Source organism: Cajanus cajan, chromosome 8, assembly GCF_000230855.2.
Source record: "Cajanus cajan strain Asha chromosome 8, NIPB_CcT2T_4, whole genome shotgun sequence".
NCBI classification, from domain to species: domain Eukaryota; kingdom Viridiplantae; phylum Streptophyta; class Magnoliopsida; order Fabales; family Fabaceae; genus Cajanus; species Cajanus cajan.
In genome coordinates this window covers 47,805,010-47,828,043 of record NC_138524.1, presented here as the reverse complement: position 1 = coordinate 47,828,043, position 23,034 = coordinate 47,805,010, and positions in this window count along the sequence as shown.

Below are 23,034 nucleotides of genomic sequence, written 5' to 3'. Positions count from 1 at the left end.
CTTCCACGTCCCGTCCCACCAGATCTCCTCCTTTGACGAGTTCACCATACAGCATGTGCCTCGAGAACAGAACACCCAAGCTGACCTCCTATCAAAGCTCGCCAGCACCAAAAGGCCTAGACAGCACCGAACCATCATCCAGGAGACCTTGCACACACCCAGTTTGGACGACAAAATCGTCAATGTCAGCGACAACGGAGACCTAGGGTGGATGATAGGCATCTGGAGTTACTTGAAAGAAGGGACCTTGCCCGAAGACAAGGACGAAGCTCAGAAAATGAGGATGAGATCGGCAAAATTCGCCATTGTCGGAGATGAGCTATTCAAACGTGGCGTCTCCACCCCACTACTCAAGTGCTTAACGGTGCCCCAGGCAGCCTACGTCGTCGAGGAAATTCACCGGGGCATATGTGGCATGCACTCCAGAGCACGCTCAATGGAGTCCAGAGTACTCCGAGCTGGGTACTACTGGCCCACTCTGAAGTTGGATTGCCAAGACTACATACAAAAATGCAAAGAGTGTCAGCAGTTCGGCAACACACACCGACAACCGCCCGAAGCTCTCCACCATATGATGTCGGCGTGGCCTTTCTCCCAGTGGGGGATGGACATCCTTGGGCCATTCCCCCCTGCGAAAGGTCAACTGAAGTTCCTCCTGGTGGCGATCGATTACTTCACCAAGTGGATTGAGGCATGTCCACTCGCCAAAATCACCACTGAGAACGTGCAAAAATTCACCTGGAGGAATATCATTTGCAGGTTCGGAATCCCTCACACCCTCGTTACTGACAACGGCCGACAGTTCATCGCACAGGGATTCGAGGATTTCCTCCGCGAACTCGATATCAAACATCTTCCAACCTCGGTGGAACACCCCCAAACCAATGGCCAAGCCGAAGCAGCCAACAAGGTCATCCTCCAAGAACTCAAGAAGCGGCTAGGGAACGCCAAAAGACAGTGGCCCGACGAACTTCCTAGCATCCTCTGGGCATATCATTGCACTCCCCAGTCAACCACACAAGAAACACCTTACAGGCTAACTTACGAAACTGACGCAATGATCCTAGTGGAAGTCAGAGAGACATCCCACCAACGTCAAGTTTTCAATAGCGAGCAGAACGCTCAAGAGTTGGCAGCCAACCTCGACTTGGTTGACGAGCTTAGAGATGAAGCTCAAATCCACGAAGAAGCCTGCAAGCTCCGAGCCTCCTGAAGATACAACACCCGAGTAAGACCTCGCTCTTTCCGAGTTGGTGACTTGGTGCGGCGATTGCTAGGCGAAGCACGGAAGGACACATCAGATGGAAAGCTTGCACCCACTTGGCGTGGCCCCTTCCGAGTTACAGAAGACTTGGAAAATGGAGCGTATAGACTGGAAGAACTCAGCGGAAAACCTATACCGCGAACTTGGAATGCTACGCATCTCAAGTTTTATTTCAGTTAAACTTTGTACGAATGAGTTTTGCACTCTTTTCCCGCCTCAGTCTTTTGTCCCAAAAAACAGAAAAATGGGTTTTGGCTGAGAGGGTTATTAACGAGGCACATATTTTCATCAATAAAGTAACTCATTCTCTCCTATTCACATTCTTTTATCTTCATCATTTTACCACAAAATGCTCTATGTTTAACGCACTTATCCAAGGTCGAATTTGAACCTTGGTAAAATACATTCTGCTATAAATTCAAGGTCGAGTACGAACCTTAAAACGCTAAAATCCGAGGTCGAATTCGAACCTTGATGAAACACATTCTACGCTAAAATTTGAGGTCGAGTACGAATCTTAACACGTTTGTTTTAGGTCGAGTACAAACCTTAACACGTCTATCTGAGGTCGAGTCCGAACTTCGGTATGATTAAGGTCGAGTTCGAACCTTCACAAAAATTACTTAACGAAAAATCTGAGGTCGAATTCGAACCTCGGTATGATTAAGGTCGAGTTCGAACCTTCACAAAAATTACTTAACGAAAAATTTGAGGTCGAGTTCGAACCTCGGTATGATTAAGGTCGAGTTCGAACCTTCACAAAAATTACTTAACAAGAAATCTGAGGTCGAATTCGAACCTCGGTATGATTAAGGTCGAGTTCGAACCTTCACAAATGATAGAAAAGAATGGCACAATCCAAGAGGGGGGTGAATTGGATTTAATGACCCTTTAAAAATTTATCAGAGTTTTTGGATCTTAATTTCAATCAAAACTTTTCTATGACAGAATTTTCAAATAAAGCCCTCCTAAAGACTTGTTATGATGATATGAATGCAATGTGCTCACTTGATTCAACACAGTAAGGTTCAGCAATAATGTTCAATTACAGATTCAAACCATCAAGATTCACATGCACTTATTAATCAAGTTTTATCTTCTTTAAAGTTCCACCAATGAATTACACAATATAAGAGATAGGGTAGAAGAAGATTGCACAAGTCTTTTATACTGGTTCAGCCACTCCACATGTGACCTACATCCAGTCCTTAATCACCACCTGATTAAGATTTTTCCACTATCTTTAAGCAAGAAGGTTTACAAGCAAACACACATGCATATACTTCACTACTAAAAGATAACCACTTTCTTGACCCCAAGAAAGCAACCCTTGTAGATCCCACTACAAGAAACTTCACCACTTGAGAACCCCTTCTCAAGATTTTCCACAAAGATTCACAAAGAATTAAAATGGAACGAATTCACCTGGAATTCTTGAACAAATCTTTGTCCTTCTCTTTCAAGAGTATGATGATGATGATGATTTTCACAAGTTCTTTCACAAATGTTTTTCTTCTTGGAATTTCACAAAGAAACCTTTCCAAGATGTCACACAGACTCTCTAAAGTGCTTTTAGAAGTTGATTATCAGTTCTCACTCAATTGTCTTATGTTTCAAAATAGTTCAAGTCTATTTATAAAAGTTCAAACCCAGATAATTGATTATTTTAAAGAATAATCGATTATTTTGTTCTTCAGATTTCTGGAAATCAACCAAGAACAATTTAATCGATTATTTAGCTGGATAATCGATTATTCCAGAGAGTTGTTTCTGAAATAATCGATTATTTTGGCAAATAATCGATTATTACAGCAAGGCATTCCACTTAGCCCATTTGCTGAAATAATCGATTATATTTAACAATAATCGATTATTTTGAGTCAGTTCTTAAAACTTCATTTTAAGTCTCAAAATAATTTTCCAATGTTCTCAACTCATCATCATCTACTCCCTACTTGATTTTAGACAAGATTTGCTTAATGCACAAAGCACACACACAAGCACAAATATAACAATTCTTTTAACACTTTATTTCCTAAACACTATTACATAGCTATACTTCAAAGCATTTTTCTTGAACTTCCTTGACTTTGTTTTTGTGTTCAATGTTGTTGTTGCACACTTGTTGTCTCCGGCTGTTGTGATCATCAAAACTCTTTTTCAGCTCTCCTAAGCTCAACAATCTCCCCCTTTTTGATGATGACAACCCATCACAACCCACGGACAATGATATCAATCCATAATGCACTTTGTGCCTGCTTCTTATTGTGTCATGAACCAAAACCTGTACAACACACACACACACAAAGCACAATACCTGCACAAAGCACAATACCTGCAACAAAAACTCAACACACAATACCATTTCTCCCCCTTTGGCATTATCAAAAACAAAGTAAGCCAAGGTTAACAATTATAAGCCATGTATAGAATTTTTCAGCAGCTCAAACCAAATCAGTTGCTCATTATTCAACCATACTTCAAACCAAAATAAACCAATGTGTGATGCCAATTGTGAACCATACCACAAACCAAATCAAATCAAGTCAAGATATCCATTATCTCAGTACAAAAACAGAGTATTTCAAATAATCACATTACAACATATATGCTCACCAAAAACAGAGCATTGTGCACCAGTATTCCAAAATAACCTTTGGAATCAAAATCAAGCCAATCACATAAGCAAACCAAACTTCAAATTCATCAAACTTAAATTGTTCAACATCAAAAACAATAAACTTGTTCAGGAATTAAAATCATTACAACCCAATTGAACTTATAAATTGTTCCAAACGTAAATTTAAAAACGACACAGAATAACAAAAACAGAAATCACTCCTCATCCTCCGGAATTCCAAGCTGAGTCTTGATCAGCCTAACTTCGCGATCCAGATCATCAAACCTGTCAAGCAAACCAGAAAACAAAGTCTCATGTCTCCTTGACATGTCCATAACAGCATCAATCTTGTTAATCATGATCTGCTCAAAAGGTGAGAACGGCTTTAGTTCCGGCTCAGCTTCTCCAGGCTAAGCTTCCACCTGTGGTGGCTGATCCTCATCATGAGAAGGCACACCGTCCTCATCTGTAGCTGGCTCCGGGGTAGGAGGAACATCTCCTTTAAACACCCACTTGTCTTCTTGCTTTAGCATCCCCATATGATGCAAAGAAGACTTCTCTATTTTGTTCGATGCGTGCAGAACAATCTTTCTTTCACCTGTTAAATCTACACCAGCAATCTCAAAAAATTTTGACAGAAGCAAAGCATAAGGAATTGGACCGTCTTCCTTTCTCCTTGCCTTCCAAATACAGTCATTCACAACCGCCACCCAATCAATCTTAATTTTCTTCTTAATTACATGCATTAACAAAATGTCACCCGAGACATTTGAGCATGGTTGTGCAACCTTGGTTTCAGCATCCAAGCAATAATGAAGGAAATTAAGCGAGAGTTCTTTTTCATACCTCCCGCCAAAAATTTGTCATAGTTGGTGTTCGACGGGTTCCGCTGACAGTCCCGAAAAGTGGTCAGCTCCTCAAAATCTCCAAAGTTGAATGGCTGGGGTTTCTCTGCTCCAGTCCCGCTCAGACCCGCAACCGCCTTCAGTGTAGGTCCATCCAGCTTGATTAACTTTCCCTTAACCACAGATTGCATAACCCCATCATTAGTGGAAGCAAAACAGAGAAATAACCTGATGAGCTTCGGATAGTAGGGTCCATCCATCTCCAGGAAAGCTTTCAACTCCTGATACTCCAGAAGGGTTGGAAAGCTAAATCCCTCATTTTTGAACCAATCAAGTTTCAGGGTCTTCGGAGGGATGATTCTCCGACCAGCGTACCACTCGAAGTAATATTCTTGCGCTTTTTCATCCGCAAACCACTTCGAAATTAGTTGCTCTGAGGGAAGAGGGCGCTTGCTCCCCCTCACTTCCAGCTTCTTGGGTCTCTTGGAGGAAGATGCCATGGTTGGTTTTAGAGAAAGATGAAGAAGAAGAGGGATTTGAGAGGTTTTGAGAGAGTTAGGGTTTGGAGGGTTTGGGAAATAATGAGAGAATGAGAGAATGAGATAATGAGAGGTTCTGAGAAGATTTTAAGGTGTTTGCACGTTCTGGGTATGAAAATAATGGGTAGTTTTAAGGTTTGGCGCGGAGTTAACCGTTTTAAGAAATTTTTAAAAAAAAACGCCCAGATAATCGATTATTTATGCAAATAATCGATTATTTGCATCAGAAAAATCACCTAAAAACCAAATCTGATATGGATAATCGATTATTTTAAGGATAATCGATTATTACAGAGGTAGTTTTTCCTTATTCATTCCAGATAATCGATTATTTACAGAATAATCGATTATTCCAGTGGCCTTTCAGATTCCACTACTCAGATAATCAATTATTTCCCAAGATAATCGATTATTACAGTGACTCTTGAGTTCCTTCTTACCAGATAATCGATTATTTCCCAAATAATCGATTATTTCAGAGACTCTTAGAATTCTTCATGCTCCAGATAATCGATTATTTCCCAAGATAATCGATTATTTCCATAAATCACTTAAGATAATCGATTATATCTTAAGATAATCGATTATTCCAGTGAAGATTTGCTTCTCTGAAAAATTTTAACTTCTCAAATTTTACCAAGACTTGTTTGCCACTTTCAAATATAATCTTTCACACATCTCTTACTTTCATTCTCACAACACAATCAATTCAAACTTGATTCATTAATTATTCCCAACTCAATTCTCAATTGATTGAACCTTTCTCTAGGTAGAGGTTTTGTAAAAATATCAGCAAGTTGTTTACTTGTCTCTACAAACTCCACAGCACAATCATTTCTTTGAACATGATCTCTCAAAAAGTGGTGTCTTATCTCAATATGCTTAGTCCTAGAGTGCAAAATTGGATTCTTGGTCAGATTTATTGCACTAGTGTTATCACATCTCAAAGGAATCTTGTTCAACTCAATTCCATAGTCTCTTAATTGTTGCTTCATCTAAAGGATTTGAGCACAACAACTTCCAGCTGCTATATACTCAGCTTCAGCTGTACTTAAAGCAACACAAGCTTACTTTTTGCTATGCCATGAAACAAGTGCACTACCTAACAAGTGACATGTTCCACTTGTGCTCTTTCTGTCTAGCCTGCACCCAGCAAAATCTGAATCTGAGTAGCCAATTAGACTCAATGATACTCCTTTTGGATACCACAAACCAACATTAGTTGTACCCTTCAAATACTTAAGGATTCTCTTTACACTTTTCATATGAGATTCTTTAGGATTTGCTTGAAATCTTGCACATAGGCACACAGCAAACATTATATCAGGCCTACTTGCTGTCAAGTATAAGAGTGATCCTATGATACCTCTATATTTTGAATTATCAACAGCAATTCCTTTCTCATCTAAGTCAAGATTGCAATTGTTTGATATTGGTGTGGCAGCCTCCTTACACCCTTCCATACCAAACTTTTTCAAAAGTTCATTGCAATACTTGCTTTGACTTATGAAAGTTCCATCATGCATTTGTTTGATTTGTAATCCCAAAAAGAAGGTAAGTTCTCCCATCATTGACATCTCAAATTCTCCTTGCATTGTTTTGGCAAATTCTTTACAAAGAGAGGAATTTGTAGATCCAAACACAATATCATCCACATATATTTGCACATACATTGTATCATTTTTAAATCTCTTAACAAACAATGTATTGTCCACCTTTCCTCTTTCATAATCATTCTCAATTAGAAATTTGCTCAACCTATCATACCAAGATCTAGGAGCTTGCTTCAAGCCATAGAGTGCCTTTTTGAGCTTGTACACATGATTAGGATTTTTGAAGTCCACAAATCCAGGTGGCTGTTCCACATACACTTCCTCTTGTATCAGCCCATTGAGGAAAGCACTTTTTACATCCATTTGATAAAGCTTGAAATTCTCAATTGATGAATAAGCAAGAAGTAGTCTAATAGCTTCAATCCTTGCTACAGGGGCAAAAGTCTCATCATAGTCAATTCCTTCTTCTTGATTATATCCCTTAGCCACTAATCTTGCCTTATTTCTAAGAATTATTCCTGATTCATCAAGCTTATTTCTGAAAACCCACTTGGTTCCAATAATTGGATAATCTTTTGGTAATGGCACTAAATCCCACACTTCATTTCTTTCAAACTGATTTAGTTCCTCTTGCATAGCCATTAACCAATGCTCATCTTTAAGTGCTTCATCAATGTTCTTAGGTTCAACTTGTGAAACAAATGCCATAGTGTTGCAAATATTTTTGATAACACTCCTAGTTGTAACACCTTTACCAATATTTCCAATTATGTTATCTATTGATAATTCTCTAGAAGTCTTCCACTCTTTTGGCAATTGTTCACATGTTACCTTTTCTTTCTCATGTGATACACTCTCCTTAGACTTTTCATTTGGTTCACTCTCCAATAGGGGTTGATCAAGCAATTCATTTAAATCTTCAATTTCAGTTTTCCTTGTCTCTTGCTTATTTGATTCATCAAATACTACATGAACAGATTCTTCTACAACTAGAGTTCTCTTATTATAAATTCTATAAGACTTACTATTTGTAGAGTATCCTAGAAATATTGCTTCATCAGCCTTTGCATCAAACTTCCCAAGTTGTTCTTTCCCATTGTTCAGCATATAGCACTTGCAACCAAACACTCTAAAATAGGAAATGTTAGGCTTCTTTCCTTTATAGATTTCATAGGGTGTTTTCTTTAAAATAGGCCGAATCAAAACTTTATTTAACACATGAAAAGTTGTGTTAATAGCATCAGCCCAAAAGTATTTTGGTAAGTTTGTTTCATTCAACATTGTTCTTGCAAGTTCTTCTAAGGACCTATTCTTTCTCTCAACAACCCCATTTTGTTGAGGTGTCCTAGGTGCTGAGAAATTATGGTTTATACCATGTTCCTCACAGAATTTTTGAAACATGATGTTTTGGAATTCACCTCCATGATCACTTCTTATAGAGGTGATGTTTGAACACTTCTCATTTTGAACAAGCTTAGCAAATTTTCTAAAGGCATTAAAAGCATCATTTTTATTTGCAAGAAACATAACCCATGTATATCTTGAGTAGTCATCAACAATCACTAAGCCATAGTAGTTTCCACCTAAGCTCATTGTTCTTGATGGACCAAACAAATCCATGTGAATTAATTGCAAAGGTCTAGATGTTGAAATCTGATTTTTGCTTTTAAAGCTAGCCTTCACTTGCTTGCCCTTTTGACAAGCATCACATAGTTTGTCTTTTCCAAACTTGAGTTTAGGTAGACCAACCACTAATTATTTCCTACTCAATTTATTCAAGTGATCCATATGAATGTGTGCAGCTCTCCTATGCCAAAGCCATATATTTTCTTCTTGAGTTATTAGACATTTAGTGTTTGACATTGATATAGAGTGCTCTAAGTCTAGCATATATATGTTGTCAATCCTTTTTCCTATGAATATGATTTCTTTACTCTTTTTATCACAAATCAAGCAACATGTGTCATCAAATTCAATTTTAAAGCCTTTATCACTTAATTGACTAATACTCAGCAAATTATGTTTCAAGCCATCAACAAGCAAAACATTTTCAATCAATGTTTGAGAGGAGGAATTATCAACATTGCCATGGCCAAGAATTTTGCCTTTATTGTTGTCACCATAGGTAACATACCCTTCATTCTTCAATTTCAGACTTGAGAATTTGGAGGGATCCCCGGTCATGTGCCTTGAGCAGCCACTATCAAGATACCACAGTAAATTTTTGACCCTCAAGCATTCCTACAACACAAATTTAGAGGAAAAATTTAGGTACCCATGTGGAGGGTCCTTGTTGGTTAGTTCTCAACCTTTGACTCTTCTCAACCCAAATCATTTTTCCACTTGGAACTCCATATTTTCTTGAATAGCAGTTCCTAATTGTATGACCCCTTTTACAACAATAAAAACAAGTTACTTGTCTAGAAAAGTTGCTTTTGAGTTTTCTAAAATTTTGACTTTTCACAAAAGCTACTTTCTTTGACACAATTGGTATGCTTGTACTTGGATTAAAGCCAAGTCCACTCCTATCAAAAGTGTTTCTTTGCTTTCCCAAAAGAATATTCAAATTTGCATTTCCCTTTGTGAACCTTGCAAGTGTGGATTTCAAATCAGCATTTTCTTTTTCAAAAACTTTGCAATGTTCACAAACATCTTTTGAGGAATGAGCTTCACTAAAATTAAACATAGTTTGAAGATTTTCATGCTCATGCTTCAAATCTTCAAGTTCTTGTTCAGCTTTAATTAAAGCATTTTCATACCATTTCAGCTTGTTTTTCAATTTTGAATTTGAGGCACCTAATTTGACAGCCTCTTCATGAATTTGAATAAAAGCTTCTTGGAGCTGGTCATAATCCGGATTTGATTCAAGGTCAGAGTCACTTACAATTGTGTCTTGTGCAGTTCCAGCCATTAAACACAAGTTGTTCTCCTTGTCGCCACCTGCCCGAAACGGGGCTTTCGGCATTCGCGAAGGATGGTTGGACTCTTTTATTAGTTTAAAAATATGGATTGCTAGAATGACTTATTCTCAAACTGAGACCTCGTCAAACGAGCAATTTTATTAAAAGGCTCACCAATCCATGTTAATCCCAAGCGGGACCCTCCATGGATTAGCGGTTTTCATAAAAAGGAAGGGTTCGTGGAGTCGCCACCAATGTTTTACTCAAAACATTGGAAAAAGGGATAAGGCAATTGATTTTATAAATCAACTTCGGCCATTACAACCAGAGTTGGGTAAGGGAGTCGGTTACGCGTGGGGAAGGTGTTAGCACCCCACAACGCCCCTTTCGGGTTCCCTATGACAGATTATTTCTAAAAATAATAGTACAAAATTACTAAATTACCCCTATTTATTCTAAACGATTATGAACAAGATATCTACATGGCGAATAAATTAGATATGTTATGCAACAATCAGAAAGCAGTAAAAGGAAGGATTTTGAAGAAGAAACCTTTGAAGCGTGCTTTTATATATTTCGTAAAACTGGGAAGCTTTTTGGCGTTCCCTCGCTCTACAAGCCCGCTCGCTCCCTCCTATAAAATTTTGACTATGGAAATCCGGAGGATTTCCCTTCGACTAGGTTCGATCCTCAAGCAAAATGGCTCGGGGCTCAAGAACTTCGTCGGATCAACTCTCCGAGTGATTTCTAGGCAGAGCACTGCTCAAAAAAACCCAGAATACTCAAGAAGAGGGTTAAAACTCAGTTTTAAAGTGTCAAATGACGTCCAATTGACGTCATATTTATAGGGAACAGGCCCAATACGGGCCCTGGAGCCAATACGGCCGTATTGAAATTTTTGAACTTCAATACGGCCGTATTGAGTTCAATACGGCTGTATTGAAGCTTCAATACGGCCGTATTGATTTCAGTACGGCCATATTGAAGTTTCAGAAACTTCAATACGGCCGTATTGAGTTCACTGCGGCCGTATTGAAGCTTCAATACGGCCGTATTAAGTTCAGTACGGCCGTATTGGGCTTCATTCCCTCCACTTTCTTATTTTGAGCTATTCTAAAACCTCTAGACCTACAGAGAACCCTCCTAGGGCCTTCCAGGAGTCCTTCTGGCTGATCTTCCTTCAGTCTTCGAGAGTCTTCAAGCTTTATTTCCGACCCGGGCAATTTTAGGGGTCTACAGCTGCCCCCCCTTTACTTAGTCAAACGGTCTTTTGGTGTACCGATTGACAAGTAAAGGAGTTGACCCAATTGTCCGGGTAATGTGCCATCCTTCCGACTTGTAGTGTCTTCAGGTGGGAAAATTGTTGAGTAGCCTCTCCAGGTTGGTGCATACCTCCGCGCTTCTAGTCACTTTGGTAGCGTGAGTCTTGCCCTCTCCAGGGTGAGTTTGCCCTCTCCAGGGTGAGTATTAGTCGTCGCCTCTCCAGGCTCGTGCGTGAGTCTTGCCCTCTCCAGGGTGAGTTTGCCCTCTCCAGGGTGAGTTTGCCCTCTCCGGGGTGAGTATTAATCGTCGCCTCTCCAGACTTGTGCGTGAGTCTTGCCCTCTCCAGGGTGAGTTTGCCCTCTCCAGGGTGAGTTTGTCGTCGCCTCTCCAGACTTGTGCGTGAGTCTTGCCCTCTCCAGGGTGAGTTTGCCCTCTCCAGGGTGAGTTTGCCCTCTCCGGGGTGAGTATTAGTCGTCGCCTCTCCAGACTTGTGCGTGAGTCTTGCCCTCTCCAGGGTGAGTTTGCCCTCTCCAGGGTGAGTTTGCCCTCTCCAGGGTGAGTTTGCCCTCTCCGGGGTGAGTATTAGTCGTCGCCTCTCCAGACTTGTGCGTGAGTCTTGCCCTCTCCAGGGTGAGTTTGCCCTCTCCAGGGTGAGTTTGCCCTCTCCGGGGTGAGTATTAGTCGTCGCCTCTCCAGACTTGTGCGTGAGTCTTGCCCTCTCCAGGGTGAGTTTGCCCTCTCCGGGGTGAGTATTAGTCGTCGCCTCTCCAGACTTGTGCGTGAGTCTTGCCCTCTCCAGGGTGAGTTTGCCCTCTCCAGGGTCTGCCTCCGTGTTCTTGACGACATTGGCAATGTGAGTTTACCCTCTCCAGGGATTTGAGATGATTTTGTCTCCACAGTCCACGATGCTGCTTCGACGGTTTTTCTGATTTTGTGCCGCTGAGGGCTGGATAACGCAGGGATCCGTCTAGGGGATGTGCAGTCATTCATAGGTTCCTGTGCCCCAACTTGCATTGCATTGTTGGTACCCATTGAGGAATTTCTGTTTCCTTGGGGTGTATACACAGATGCTCTTCTTGAATTGAGCGATGCCTTATGTTTGGCTGACGTCCTTTGACGTTGGTGGAGTATCCCGGTTATCCTTGTTCGGGTGTCTCTTTTCGATTTTTGATTTTTGTAGCCTCTATGTAGGCTGTTTATCCACTGGGGATTTTGTTATTTATTTTGATTAGCCTCTTCTGTTAGGCGTATCAGCTTGACGTTCAATGATTGGCTAAAAAGCCAAATTCCTCTTGGGGAATTGTTATTGATTTTTTTTTTTTTTTTTTTTTTTTTTTTTTTGGGTTTTCCTTTTTGAAGGAGTGCCTCTTGTGTAGGCGACTGGGGATTTGAAGTTCAGTGTTCGGCTGAGTGCCAGATTCCGCTTGGGGAATACTTATTGATATTTTTGATTTTTCTCTTTTTGCAGGGATGCCTCTGAGTAGGCGATTGGGGAATGAGGGATCTTATGTATCCCAGAGTATTATTTAGGAAGCCTCTGCAGGCTTAGCCTCACTCAACACTTGAGTTGGAGAGCTATCTTCACTGAGGAAGTTTAAGTCCTTTGACTTGGATATTCTGCTTGGGAGATCGTACTTCCATTGGGAATTTTGTCGATCTTGCTTTGATAGCTCTCGCTGGGGATTTGTTCCATGAGCTTAAGCTGAGGTTTCTCTGGGGAGTATTATTTCTGCGAGCCTCTCCAGGCTCATTTATTCTGAGAGAGTATTATTTCGGCGAGCCTCTCCAGGCTTAGTTATTCTGAAAGAGTATTATTTCGGCGAGCCTCTCCAGGCTCAGTTATTCTGAGAGTATTATTTCTGCGAGCCTCTCCAGGCTCAATTATTCTGAGAGAGTATTATTTCGGCAAGCCTCTCCAGGCTCAGTTATTCTGAGAGTATTATTTCTGCGAGCCTCTCCAGGCTCAATTATTCTGAAAGTATTATTTCGGCAAGCCTCTCCAGGCTCAGTTATTCTGAGAGTATTATTTCTGCGAGCCTCTCCAGGCTCAATTATTCTGAAAGAGTATTATTTCAGCAAGCCTCTCCAGGCTCAATTATTCTGAGAGTATTATTTCGGCGAGCCTCTCCAGGCTCAGTTATTCTGAAGGAGTATTATTTCGGCGAGCCTCTCCAGGCTCAATTATTCTGAAAGAGTATTATTTCAGCAAGCCTCTCCAGGCTCAATTATTCTGAGAGTATTATTTCGGCGAGCCTCTCCAGGCTCAGTTATTCTGAAAGATGTGAAATCTTTGTCCTTTTTTTTTTTGTCGACTTTTGACTTTTTCTGTATGTTTGCCTTTTTTGTCATTTTTTGGCTTTTTCTGTATTTTTGCCTTTTTTGTCATTTTTTGGCTTTTTCTGTATTTTTGCCTTTTCTGTTGTTTTTCGGCTTTTTCTGTACAGAAATGTCTCAGTTATTATGAGAGAGTATTATTTCGGCGAGCCTCTCCAGGCTCAGTTATTTTGAGAGAGTATTATTTCGGCAAGCCTCTCCAGGCTCAGTTATTCTGAGAGTATTCTTTCGGCAAGCCTCTCCAGGCTCAGTTATTCTGAGAGTATTCTTTCGGCAAGCCTCTCCAGGCTCAGTTATTCTGAGAGTATTCTTTCGGCAAGCCTCTCCAGGCTCAGTTATTCTGTACAAACTGTTGAGTATTGTTTCGGCAAGCCTCTCCAGGCTCGGTTATTCTGCGGGAGTATTATTTCGGCAAGCCTCTCCAGGCTCAGTTATTCTGTGAGTATTCTTTCGGCAAGCCTCTCCAGGCTCAGTTATTCTGTATGACGCTGTTGATTTTCTGAATCTTTGCATTTTGTTTGCTGCTGTCATACACAAGCAATTTTTCTATTTTTCTATTTTATGCAATTGCCTCATGACGAGGTCTTTGAAAATTTCTTTATGGCCAATACGGCCGCATCCATTTCAGTACGCCCGTGTTTGAGTTAAAAATTTGTTCATAACCCCAATTTTAGTACGGGTGTACTGAACATGGTACGGGCGCATTTGTTTTTTCTGAAGTTTATTTTTTGTTTTTTTGTTTTTTTTTTGTTTTTTGTTTTTTTGTTTGTTTTTTCAATAAACAGAGAATAAGTGATCTTCCAGTACACCTATCATCTGTATGCATGTATGCGGTATGATGCACCTAATTCTATTTGATTTATTTTTTCAAAAGAATTAACCGATGCGTTTCTGTGTGGATTCTGCCATTCCTCAAGACGGACTGTGCGCTGCCGACTTCTATAACCGAGGAATGATGCGTATTAAGATTTGGTGTTATCGACCAAATGATTCTTTCCTTCCTTTAAAAGATGTGTCAACCCTCCTATTGACCACTATATCTCCATGTTTCCACTAGATTATTAAAAAATCGTTGGGACAAGAGAGAAAAGAAGGAAAGGATATATTTTTTCGAAAGTTTGTGTTTTAGAGGGGATTATTTTATTTTCGAAAAATGGATTTTGAAAGAATGGCTGGCCAATGGTAGGCTCAAGTGTTTAGGTTAGTTTGATTAAACACTTATGAGGTTAAGCACATCTTTGTTATTAATGATTGTGTTTTGACAACTTGGATAGCTCTTCTTGAGCCCCTTGTTGAATTCAATTGATGGTACCATCATGGATTTATTTTGTTCTTTTTCTTTTTGATGGCCCTTACTTTTGCCTAAAACACCCATTTGTGGTGTCTTAGCGGGCTTTTGTTTTTGTTCATTATTTTGTAACCCTAATTTTCGCCTAGGTCACCCTTTTGTGGGATTCCTAGCGGGTCTTATGCTCTCATTTTTGCGCAGCCCTCTTTTTGGGTTTCCTGCCGAGCTTCTTTTATTTTGAAAGATTTCTTTTTACCCATGATGGCACTTGTCGAGGCCAAGGGAAGGTGCTCCAAGTTGTCACACACACTTCCACATAAAAATGATGCGGGTTTATTGATTATTAAGACGATTTTAACCTCACTTATGTTCATTCAAACAGGGTTAAATAATGTGGTTTAGAATTTTATTGCAAGCAAGAAAAGAAGCAATAAGAAATAATGAAGAATGATTTTATTATAATCATAGTGGAAACATGTGCCCTATCGAGGCTCGGGGGTCGGGCTGTCCCCGAGGAGTGATCTCTAATAGTCACTGAATTTACACATCCCTATTAGAAGGAAAAGGACATTTGATGACGACAGCTGGCCTTGACGTTTGTGAACCAGCCTTCCTAAAGATCTGGCTTAAAGAACGTCGAGAAGGATCTTGATTCCTCTTCGTTCTTTGATCATTAACAGGGTTGTATCCTAACCCTTGTTTCCCCGGATTGTCCTTGATAATGGGTAGCTCCGAAATTCCTTGGGAGTCCTTGCCTAATCCTTGTCCTGGCAAGTATCCGTTCTTAGTGAGCATATGGGCTACCTTCTTCATTTCTCGGGGAAACGTCTCAACATTGGCAATTTCCAATGCTTGGAAGGCGGTTTCTAGAGCTTCCTCCGCTGCATCCACGTAAGGTATGGTGGATGGCTTACTGATGAGTATGTCATCTTCAGCTTGTACAGTCACCAGCTTGTCACCCACTGTGAACTTGACTTTCTGGTGGAGTGTAGAAGGAACAGCTCTTGCATCATGAATCCAAGGTCGGCCGAGGAGACAGCTGTATGCGGGAGTAATATCCATCACTTGGAATTCGACATTAAAGATAGTGGGTCCAATTTGGATTGGAAGATTGACTTCTCCCACCACTTCTCTTTTAGAACCGTCGAAAGCTCGAACGATCATGTTGCTCGGGCGCATTTGGACTCCCTTGATTGCCATTTGATCGAACGTTCTTTTTGGCATCACATTCAAGGAAGATCCATTATCCACCAAGACTTTAGCGATGTGATATTCCTTGCACTTGACAGAGATGTGCAAGGGCTTGTTGTGGTTCAGTCCCTCAGCGGGGATTTCTTCATCGGTGAAAGTGAGGTGATCATTAGCCGTGATGTGACTAACAATCCCCTCAAACTTGTCTTGGGAGATGGAATGCGACACATATGCCTCGTTCAAGACTTTCAACAAAGCTTGTCGATGCGGTTCAGAGCTTAGGATCAACGACAGCAGAGTGATTTTCGCTGGCGTCCTATGAAGTTGATCCATGATGGAGTACTTGCTTTGTCGGATAAACTTTAACAGCTCGTCCGTCTCCTCCTCGGATTCTTTTTCCTCGGTTTTCTTTTCTTCTTTTTCTTTATTCTTGGGGGCTTTATCATGAAGATCTTCGGGAGTGTAGATCCTGCCACTCCTAGTCATGCCCCCAAGTCCAGCGATGTTGGAAATATCGCTGTCGGCAGAAGAATGGATGTCGTATATCCACGACACAGCCTTATTTGATTCGTAGGGGAAAGGTCTTGGAGCAGTGATCCTTAACGGTGTTGGACCTTCCCCTTTGTTCGTCTTGATTACCAACAACGGAGTTGACGTGTGTTCGCTTGGTGCGGTTGTTGGCTTACACTTGATAACGAACGGCGTGCGATCCATTCTTTGAACATACGCATCGATTTAATTCTTTCTTTTTATTAATGTTTATTAATGGATTACTAGGAGAGATGTATGAAATGAATGACTCCTAGATCCCTTCACGATCTATATGCATGATATGAGATGATGATGTTGAATATGCATGCATTGTGTTTATTGAACTAAACATTATCATGTTTTTAGGATGTCCCTAAGATGATGCATGATATTGCTTGGTTTGGATAAATAACCCTTTTTTCCTTTTTTTTGGGTATTTTGTTTTTTGTATTTTTTTGGGTGAAAAGGGAAACTACCTACATGAATGTGATGAAGGTAGATGTTAACACCATGCAATGGAAGATCCTTATTCCTATTTATTTTTATTTTAAAAGAATAGGAATGTTGTATGTTTAAAGAAATGCAATGTATGCTCAAACAATTTCACATAAACAATGCACAAACAATTCACTCATCCACGAACAGTCACGAGCGAATCACGAGGTAGGGGTATCCTGCAGAAAAGTGCATATTCAAGGTGGTTCTAACTGTTCTCACCGGTCTGAGGCCCCCAAGGTGCCCCCATTATAGGGACCCAATTCCTCTCGTCGTAAGTCGATGGAAAGCTCCAACGCACTGTCGGACTCGAGTTCATGGTTATCACCTTGAGTGATGCTCTCCGACAACGGTCTACGGGCACCTATAGACCCATTCGACAACCGGCCGTACTAACATCCACTCCCTATGGTTAATCACTCATGCCCCCGGGTATAGAGGGAACTGTTGTGTGCAAAGGTTTGTGTACAGTTTGTATTTCAAACAATTGCGGAATTTAAACATACAACAGTTATAAAAGCCAAATAGATAAACATGTTATCATACAAGTAAGGGGTAATGAAGTAATTTTTAACTATTATTTGTTAAAAACAATCTGTCACTAAATGGGACTGACTCTCGAGACTTCCCCAGTGGAGTCGCCATCTGTCGCCACCTGCCCGAAACGGGGCTTTCGGCATTCGCGAAGGATGGTTGGACTCTTTTATTAGTTTAAAAATATGGATTGCTAGAATGACTTATTCTCAAACTGAGACCTCGTCAAACGAGCAATTTTATTAAAAGGCTCACCAATCCATGTTAATCCCAAGCGGGACCCTCCATGGATTAGCGGTTTTCATAAAAAGGAAGGGTTCGTGGAGTCGCCACCAATGTTTTACTCAAAACATTGGAAAAAGGGATAAGGCAATTGATTTTATAAATCAACTTCGGCCATTACAACCAGAGTTGGGTAAGGGAGTCGGTTACGCGTGGGGAAGGTGTTAGCACCCCACAACGCCCCTTTCGGGTTCCCTATGACAGATTATTTCTAAAAATAATAGTACAAAATTACTAAATTACCCCTATTTATTCTAAACGATTATGAACAAGATATCTACATGGCGAATAAATTAGATATGTTATGCAACAATCAGAAAGCAGTAAAAGGAAGGATTTTGAAGAAGAAACCTTTGAAGCGTGCTTTTATATATTTCGTAAAACTGGGAAGCTTTTTGGCGTTCCCTCGCTCTACAAGCCCGCTCGCTCCCTCCTATAAAATTTTGACTATGGAAATCCGGAGGATTTCCCTTCGACTAGGTTCGATCCTCAAGCAAAATGGCTCGGGGCTCAAGAACTTCGTCGGATCAACTCTCCGAGTGATTTCTAGGCAGAGCACTGCTCAAAAAAACCCAGAATACTCAAGAAGAGGGTTAAAACTCAGTTTTAAAGTGTCAAATGACGTCCAATTGACGTCATATTTATAGGGAACAGGCCCAATACGGGCCCTGGAGCCAATACGGCCGTATTGAAATTTTTGAACTTCAATACGGCCGTATTGAGTTCAATACGGCTGTATTGAAGCTTCAATACGGCCGTATTGATTTCAGTACGGCCGTATTGAAGTTTCAGAAACTTCAATACGGCCGTATTGAGTTCACTGCGGCCGTATTGAAGCTTCAATACGGCCGTATTAAGTTCAGTACGGCCGTATTGGGCTTCATTCCCTCCACTTTCTTATTTTGAGCTATTCTAAAACCTCTAGACCTACAGAGAACCCTCCTAGGGCCTTCCAGGAGTCCTTCTGGCTGATCTTCCTTCAGTCTTCGAGAGTCTTCAAGCTTTATTTCCGACCCGGGCAATTTTAGGGGTCTACACTCCTCACATTCGGATTCTTCACTTGTTGTGCTTGAGTCATTGTCTTCCCAAGCAATATAAGCTCTTTTTCCTTTTGCATTTTTCTTAAACTTCTTCTCCTCTTGTTGCTTCTTTAAGGTATTTGGACACTCAGCTTTCATGTGTCCCGGCTTTCCGCATTCAAAGCAATTGAAGGAGGATGTGCTTGCTTCCTCTTTCTTGTTTGATTTTTTGTTGAATTTGTAGGGAGAGTTCTTCTTTCTTCTCATAAACTTTCTGAACTTCTTTACCAGCAAATTGAAATTTTCGGTTTCGGAATCATCGGAGCTTGTATCTTCACACACCTCTTTTCCTTTGGCAGATTTTAAGGCTTTCAATGACACTCCTTTACCTTTCTTATCTTGCTGCTCATTTTCATCAAATATATGCAGCTTTTGCTCATGCTCCCTCAACTTCCCAAAGAGAGTGGCTAGTGTTAAGGAGGTCAAATCCTTTGATTCTTCAATGGCTGTCACCTTTGCTTGCCATGTTCTGTCCAAGCATTGCAGCACTTTTAAATTGAGCTCTTCCTTCTCAAATTTCCTGCCAAGGTCAACAAGGTGATTTATCAAGTGTGTAAATCTCTTTTGAAAATCAGAAATAGATTCACCATTTTGCATTCTAAACAGCTCATATTCTCTAATGAGAGTATGCTTTCTTGATCTCTTTACATCACTTGTTCCTTCATGAGTGACTTGCAAAGTGTCCCACATTTCTTTAGCAGATAAGCATTGTGAAATTCTGAAAAATTCATCAATAGACAATGCAGATGTTATGATGTTTTTGGCTCTTTTGTCATGTTGGGCTCTTCTCTTTTCCTCATCACTCCACTCACTCCAATGTTTTTCCTCAAGCTCACCATCATCATTCTTTTTCATAGGGATATAGGGTCCATTTTCTATAGCATCCCATACAGCAATATCAATAGCTTCAATGAAAATTCTCATCCTAATCTTCCAATAGACATAGTTTTCACCATTGAAAACAGGAGGTCTATGTATAGAGACACCCTCACCATAGGGTAAGTTGTTGTTGGCCATTTTTGAAATCTTGAATAATTCTCAAGAACCTTGCTCTAGATACCAATTGATAGAAAAGAATGGCACAATCCAAGAGGGGGGGTGAATTGGATTTAATGACCCTTTAAAAATTTATCAGAGTTTTTGGATCTTAATTTCAATCAAAACTTTTCTATGACAGAATTTTCAAATAAAGCCCTCCTAAAGACTTGTTATGATGATATGAATGCAATGTGCTCACTTGATTCAACACAGTAAGGTTCAGCAATAATGTTCAATTACAGATTCAAACCATCAAGATTCACATGCACTTATTAATCAAGTTTTATCTTCTTTAAAGTTCCACCAATGAATTACACAATATAAGAGATAGGGTAGAAGAAGATTGCACAAGTCTTTTATACTGGTTCAGCCACTCCACATGTGACCTACATCCAGTCCTTAATCACCACCTGATTAAGATTTTTCCACTATCTTTAAGCAAGAAGGTTTACAAGCAAACACACATGCATATACTTCACTACTAAAAGATAACCACTTTCTTGACCCCAAGAAAGCAACCCTTGTAGATCCCACTACAAGAAACTTCACCACTTGAGAACCCCTTCTCAAGATTTTCCACAAAGATTCACAAAGAATTAAAATGGAACGAATTCACCTGGAATTCTTGAACAAATCTTTGTCCTTCTCTTTCAAGAGTATGATGATGATGATGATTTTCACAAGTTCTTTCACAAATGTTTTTCTTCTTGGAATTTCACAAAGAAACCTTTCCAAGATGTCACACAGACTCTCTAAAGTGCTTTTAGAAGTTGATTATCAGTTCTCACTCAATTGTCTTATGTTTCAAAATAGTTCAAGTCTATTTATAAAAGTTCAAACCCAGATAATCGATTATTTTAAAGAATAATCGATTATTTTGTTCTTCAGATTTCTGGAAATCAACCAAGAACAATTTAATCGATTATTTAGCTGGATAATCGATTATTCCAGAGAGTTGTTTCTGAAATAATCGATTATTTTGGCAAATAATCGATTATTACAGCAAGGCATTCCACTTAGCCCATTTGCTGAAATAATCGATTATATTTAACAATAATCGATTATTTTGAGTCAGTTCTTAAAACTTCATTTTAAGTCTCAAAATAATTTTCCAATGTTCTCAACTCATCATCATCTACTCCCTACTTGATTTTAGACAAGATTTGCTTAATGCACAAAGCACACACACAAGCACAAATATAACAATTCTTTTAACACTTTATTTCCTAAACACTATTACATAGCTATACTTCAAAGCATTTTTCTTGAACTTCCTTGACTTTGTTTTTGTGTTCAATGTTGTTGTTGCACACTTGTTGTCTCCGGCTGTTGTGATCATCAAAACTCTTTTTCAGCTCTCCTAAGCTCAACAACAAAAATTACTTAACGAAAAATTTGAGGTCGATTTCGAACCTCGGTATGATTAAGGTCGAGTCCGAACCTTCACAAAAATTAATTAACAAAAATCTGAGGTCGAGTTCGAACCTCAGTATGATTAAGGTCGAGTTCGAACCTTCACAAAAAACTACTTAACGAAAAACCGAGGTCGCGTTCGAAACTCGGCATGATCAACTCAAGGTGAATCACCAAGTATAAAAGCATACAACAGACATCGAACGTGTGTCTCAAAACGCGCAAACAGCAAAATTCAAGCCTAAACACAAAGGCAAAGAAAAGCGCAAACGCAAATAGACAAAGAAAAATATACATATACAAGCAATGTTTCACAATTCCACACTTGAATTAAAAACAGGAAAATAAAGCAGAAAAAATGTAGCTAAGCTATTACAAAATTGGCCTACGGAGAGGCATTCTCGCTGGAGCTATCCTCGACATCATCTTCCTTGACAAGCTTCCCGAAGCGGATGACTTTCTCCACATGCATGGCAGAAAGGTCAGATCCTGGCGCGAGGAGTTTGGCCTGGCGAGCAGCCTTGAGGAAACCCCTCTTATGCTCAATCAGAACCGAGCACTCGGTCTCCTCAAGCTTCTTCTCCAGCGCCGCCTTCTCCGCCTCCAGCTTCGCGAGGTCCGTTCTCAGGGCGGCAATCTCCTCTTCCCTGCCACTGAGAATGACCTCCTCACGGAGACGCTCCTCAGCCGCCACAACAATCTCGCCCCTCAAAAAGGTCACTTCGTCCTCTAAAGAGCGAACCCGACCACGGGAAGACGTCACCTCATCTTCCAAGCTCCGCACCCGACCTCGGGACGACGCGACGAGCCCCTGCAGCTCGCCCACCTGGGAAGCATAATTCTCGTTGGAGCGCAGGGCAATCTCCAATGATTTCTGAACCCTGGCGAGATCTGCCTTCGCTGCTTGAAGCTCGGCGCCCTGCATCTTTGCCTCACCGAGGGCGGAACTCAGCACCTTGTTCTCCTCCTTCAGGACCTTGTTCTCGTCCTTCAGAGGTTGAACTCGGTTCCTCAGCCTAACCAAATCCTCCTGCTGTGTAGACCACTTATGCTTCCAGTGGTCCACAATCGCTATAGTTCTTTTTAGAAAGACATGGGCAGCGTCGAAGCTTTCCACGGGCCTAGCCCCCTCGATCAGTCCCTGGTCATCCGAGGTCAGCGAACCTTGGGGGAAGAACTTCTCGGCAGTCACTCCAGCGCTCCACAGCGAGTTCAAGTCGACCGATGCACTTACATGGTCTAGTCGCACCTGGGTGAGGCCCTTCTCGAAGCGGTGAGCTATGTACTGGCTCCGGGAAGCCCCCTGCGACGAATCTGACGGCGCCGCCGAGGTGGTAGGCGCGGCTTTAGGAACCTCGAGACTCGGTCCCTTACCGCGAGCCTCAACAGAAATGGAGACGGGCGTCTCTTGCTCAGCAACGGGGGGGTCCACGTCTAGCACCTCCGACCTCGGCGGCACCGGGATCTCGACAACGCCCCCTTCCTGCAAAAATCGACCTCATGTCAAGAAACAAGAGACTAACATACAAGATAGAGGGAAAAGCAAAAAGCGAGGTACTCACCTTGGCAGCTTGGGCGACCTGCTCAGCAACCAGGACCTCCACCTCGGTAGCTATCCCTACCTGCAAAGAGAGACAGCACCTCAACAAACCAAGCCAAATCAACATAAAAGATAAATTAAAGCACAAAACACCTACCTCGATAGAGGGAACAGCTTGCTCAACAGTCCCTGCAACAGCCACTTGGGGAACTCCCCAAGCGGAGGGCTCCCAGTGAGATCGACTGCATCAGCATCTACAGCCTTGGAAGTCACCTCCTCCATTCTGCGAGGGGCAGAGGTCCCCCCGACCTCTTTCTCGCCCCTC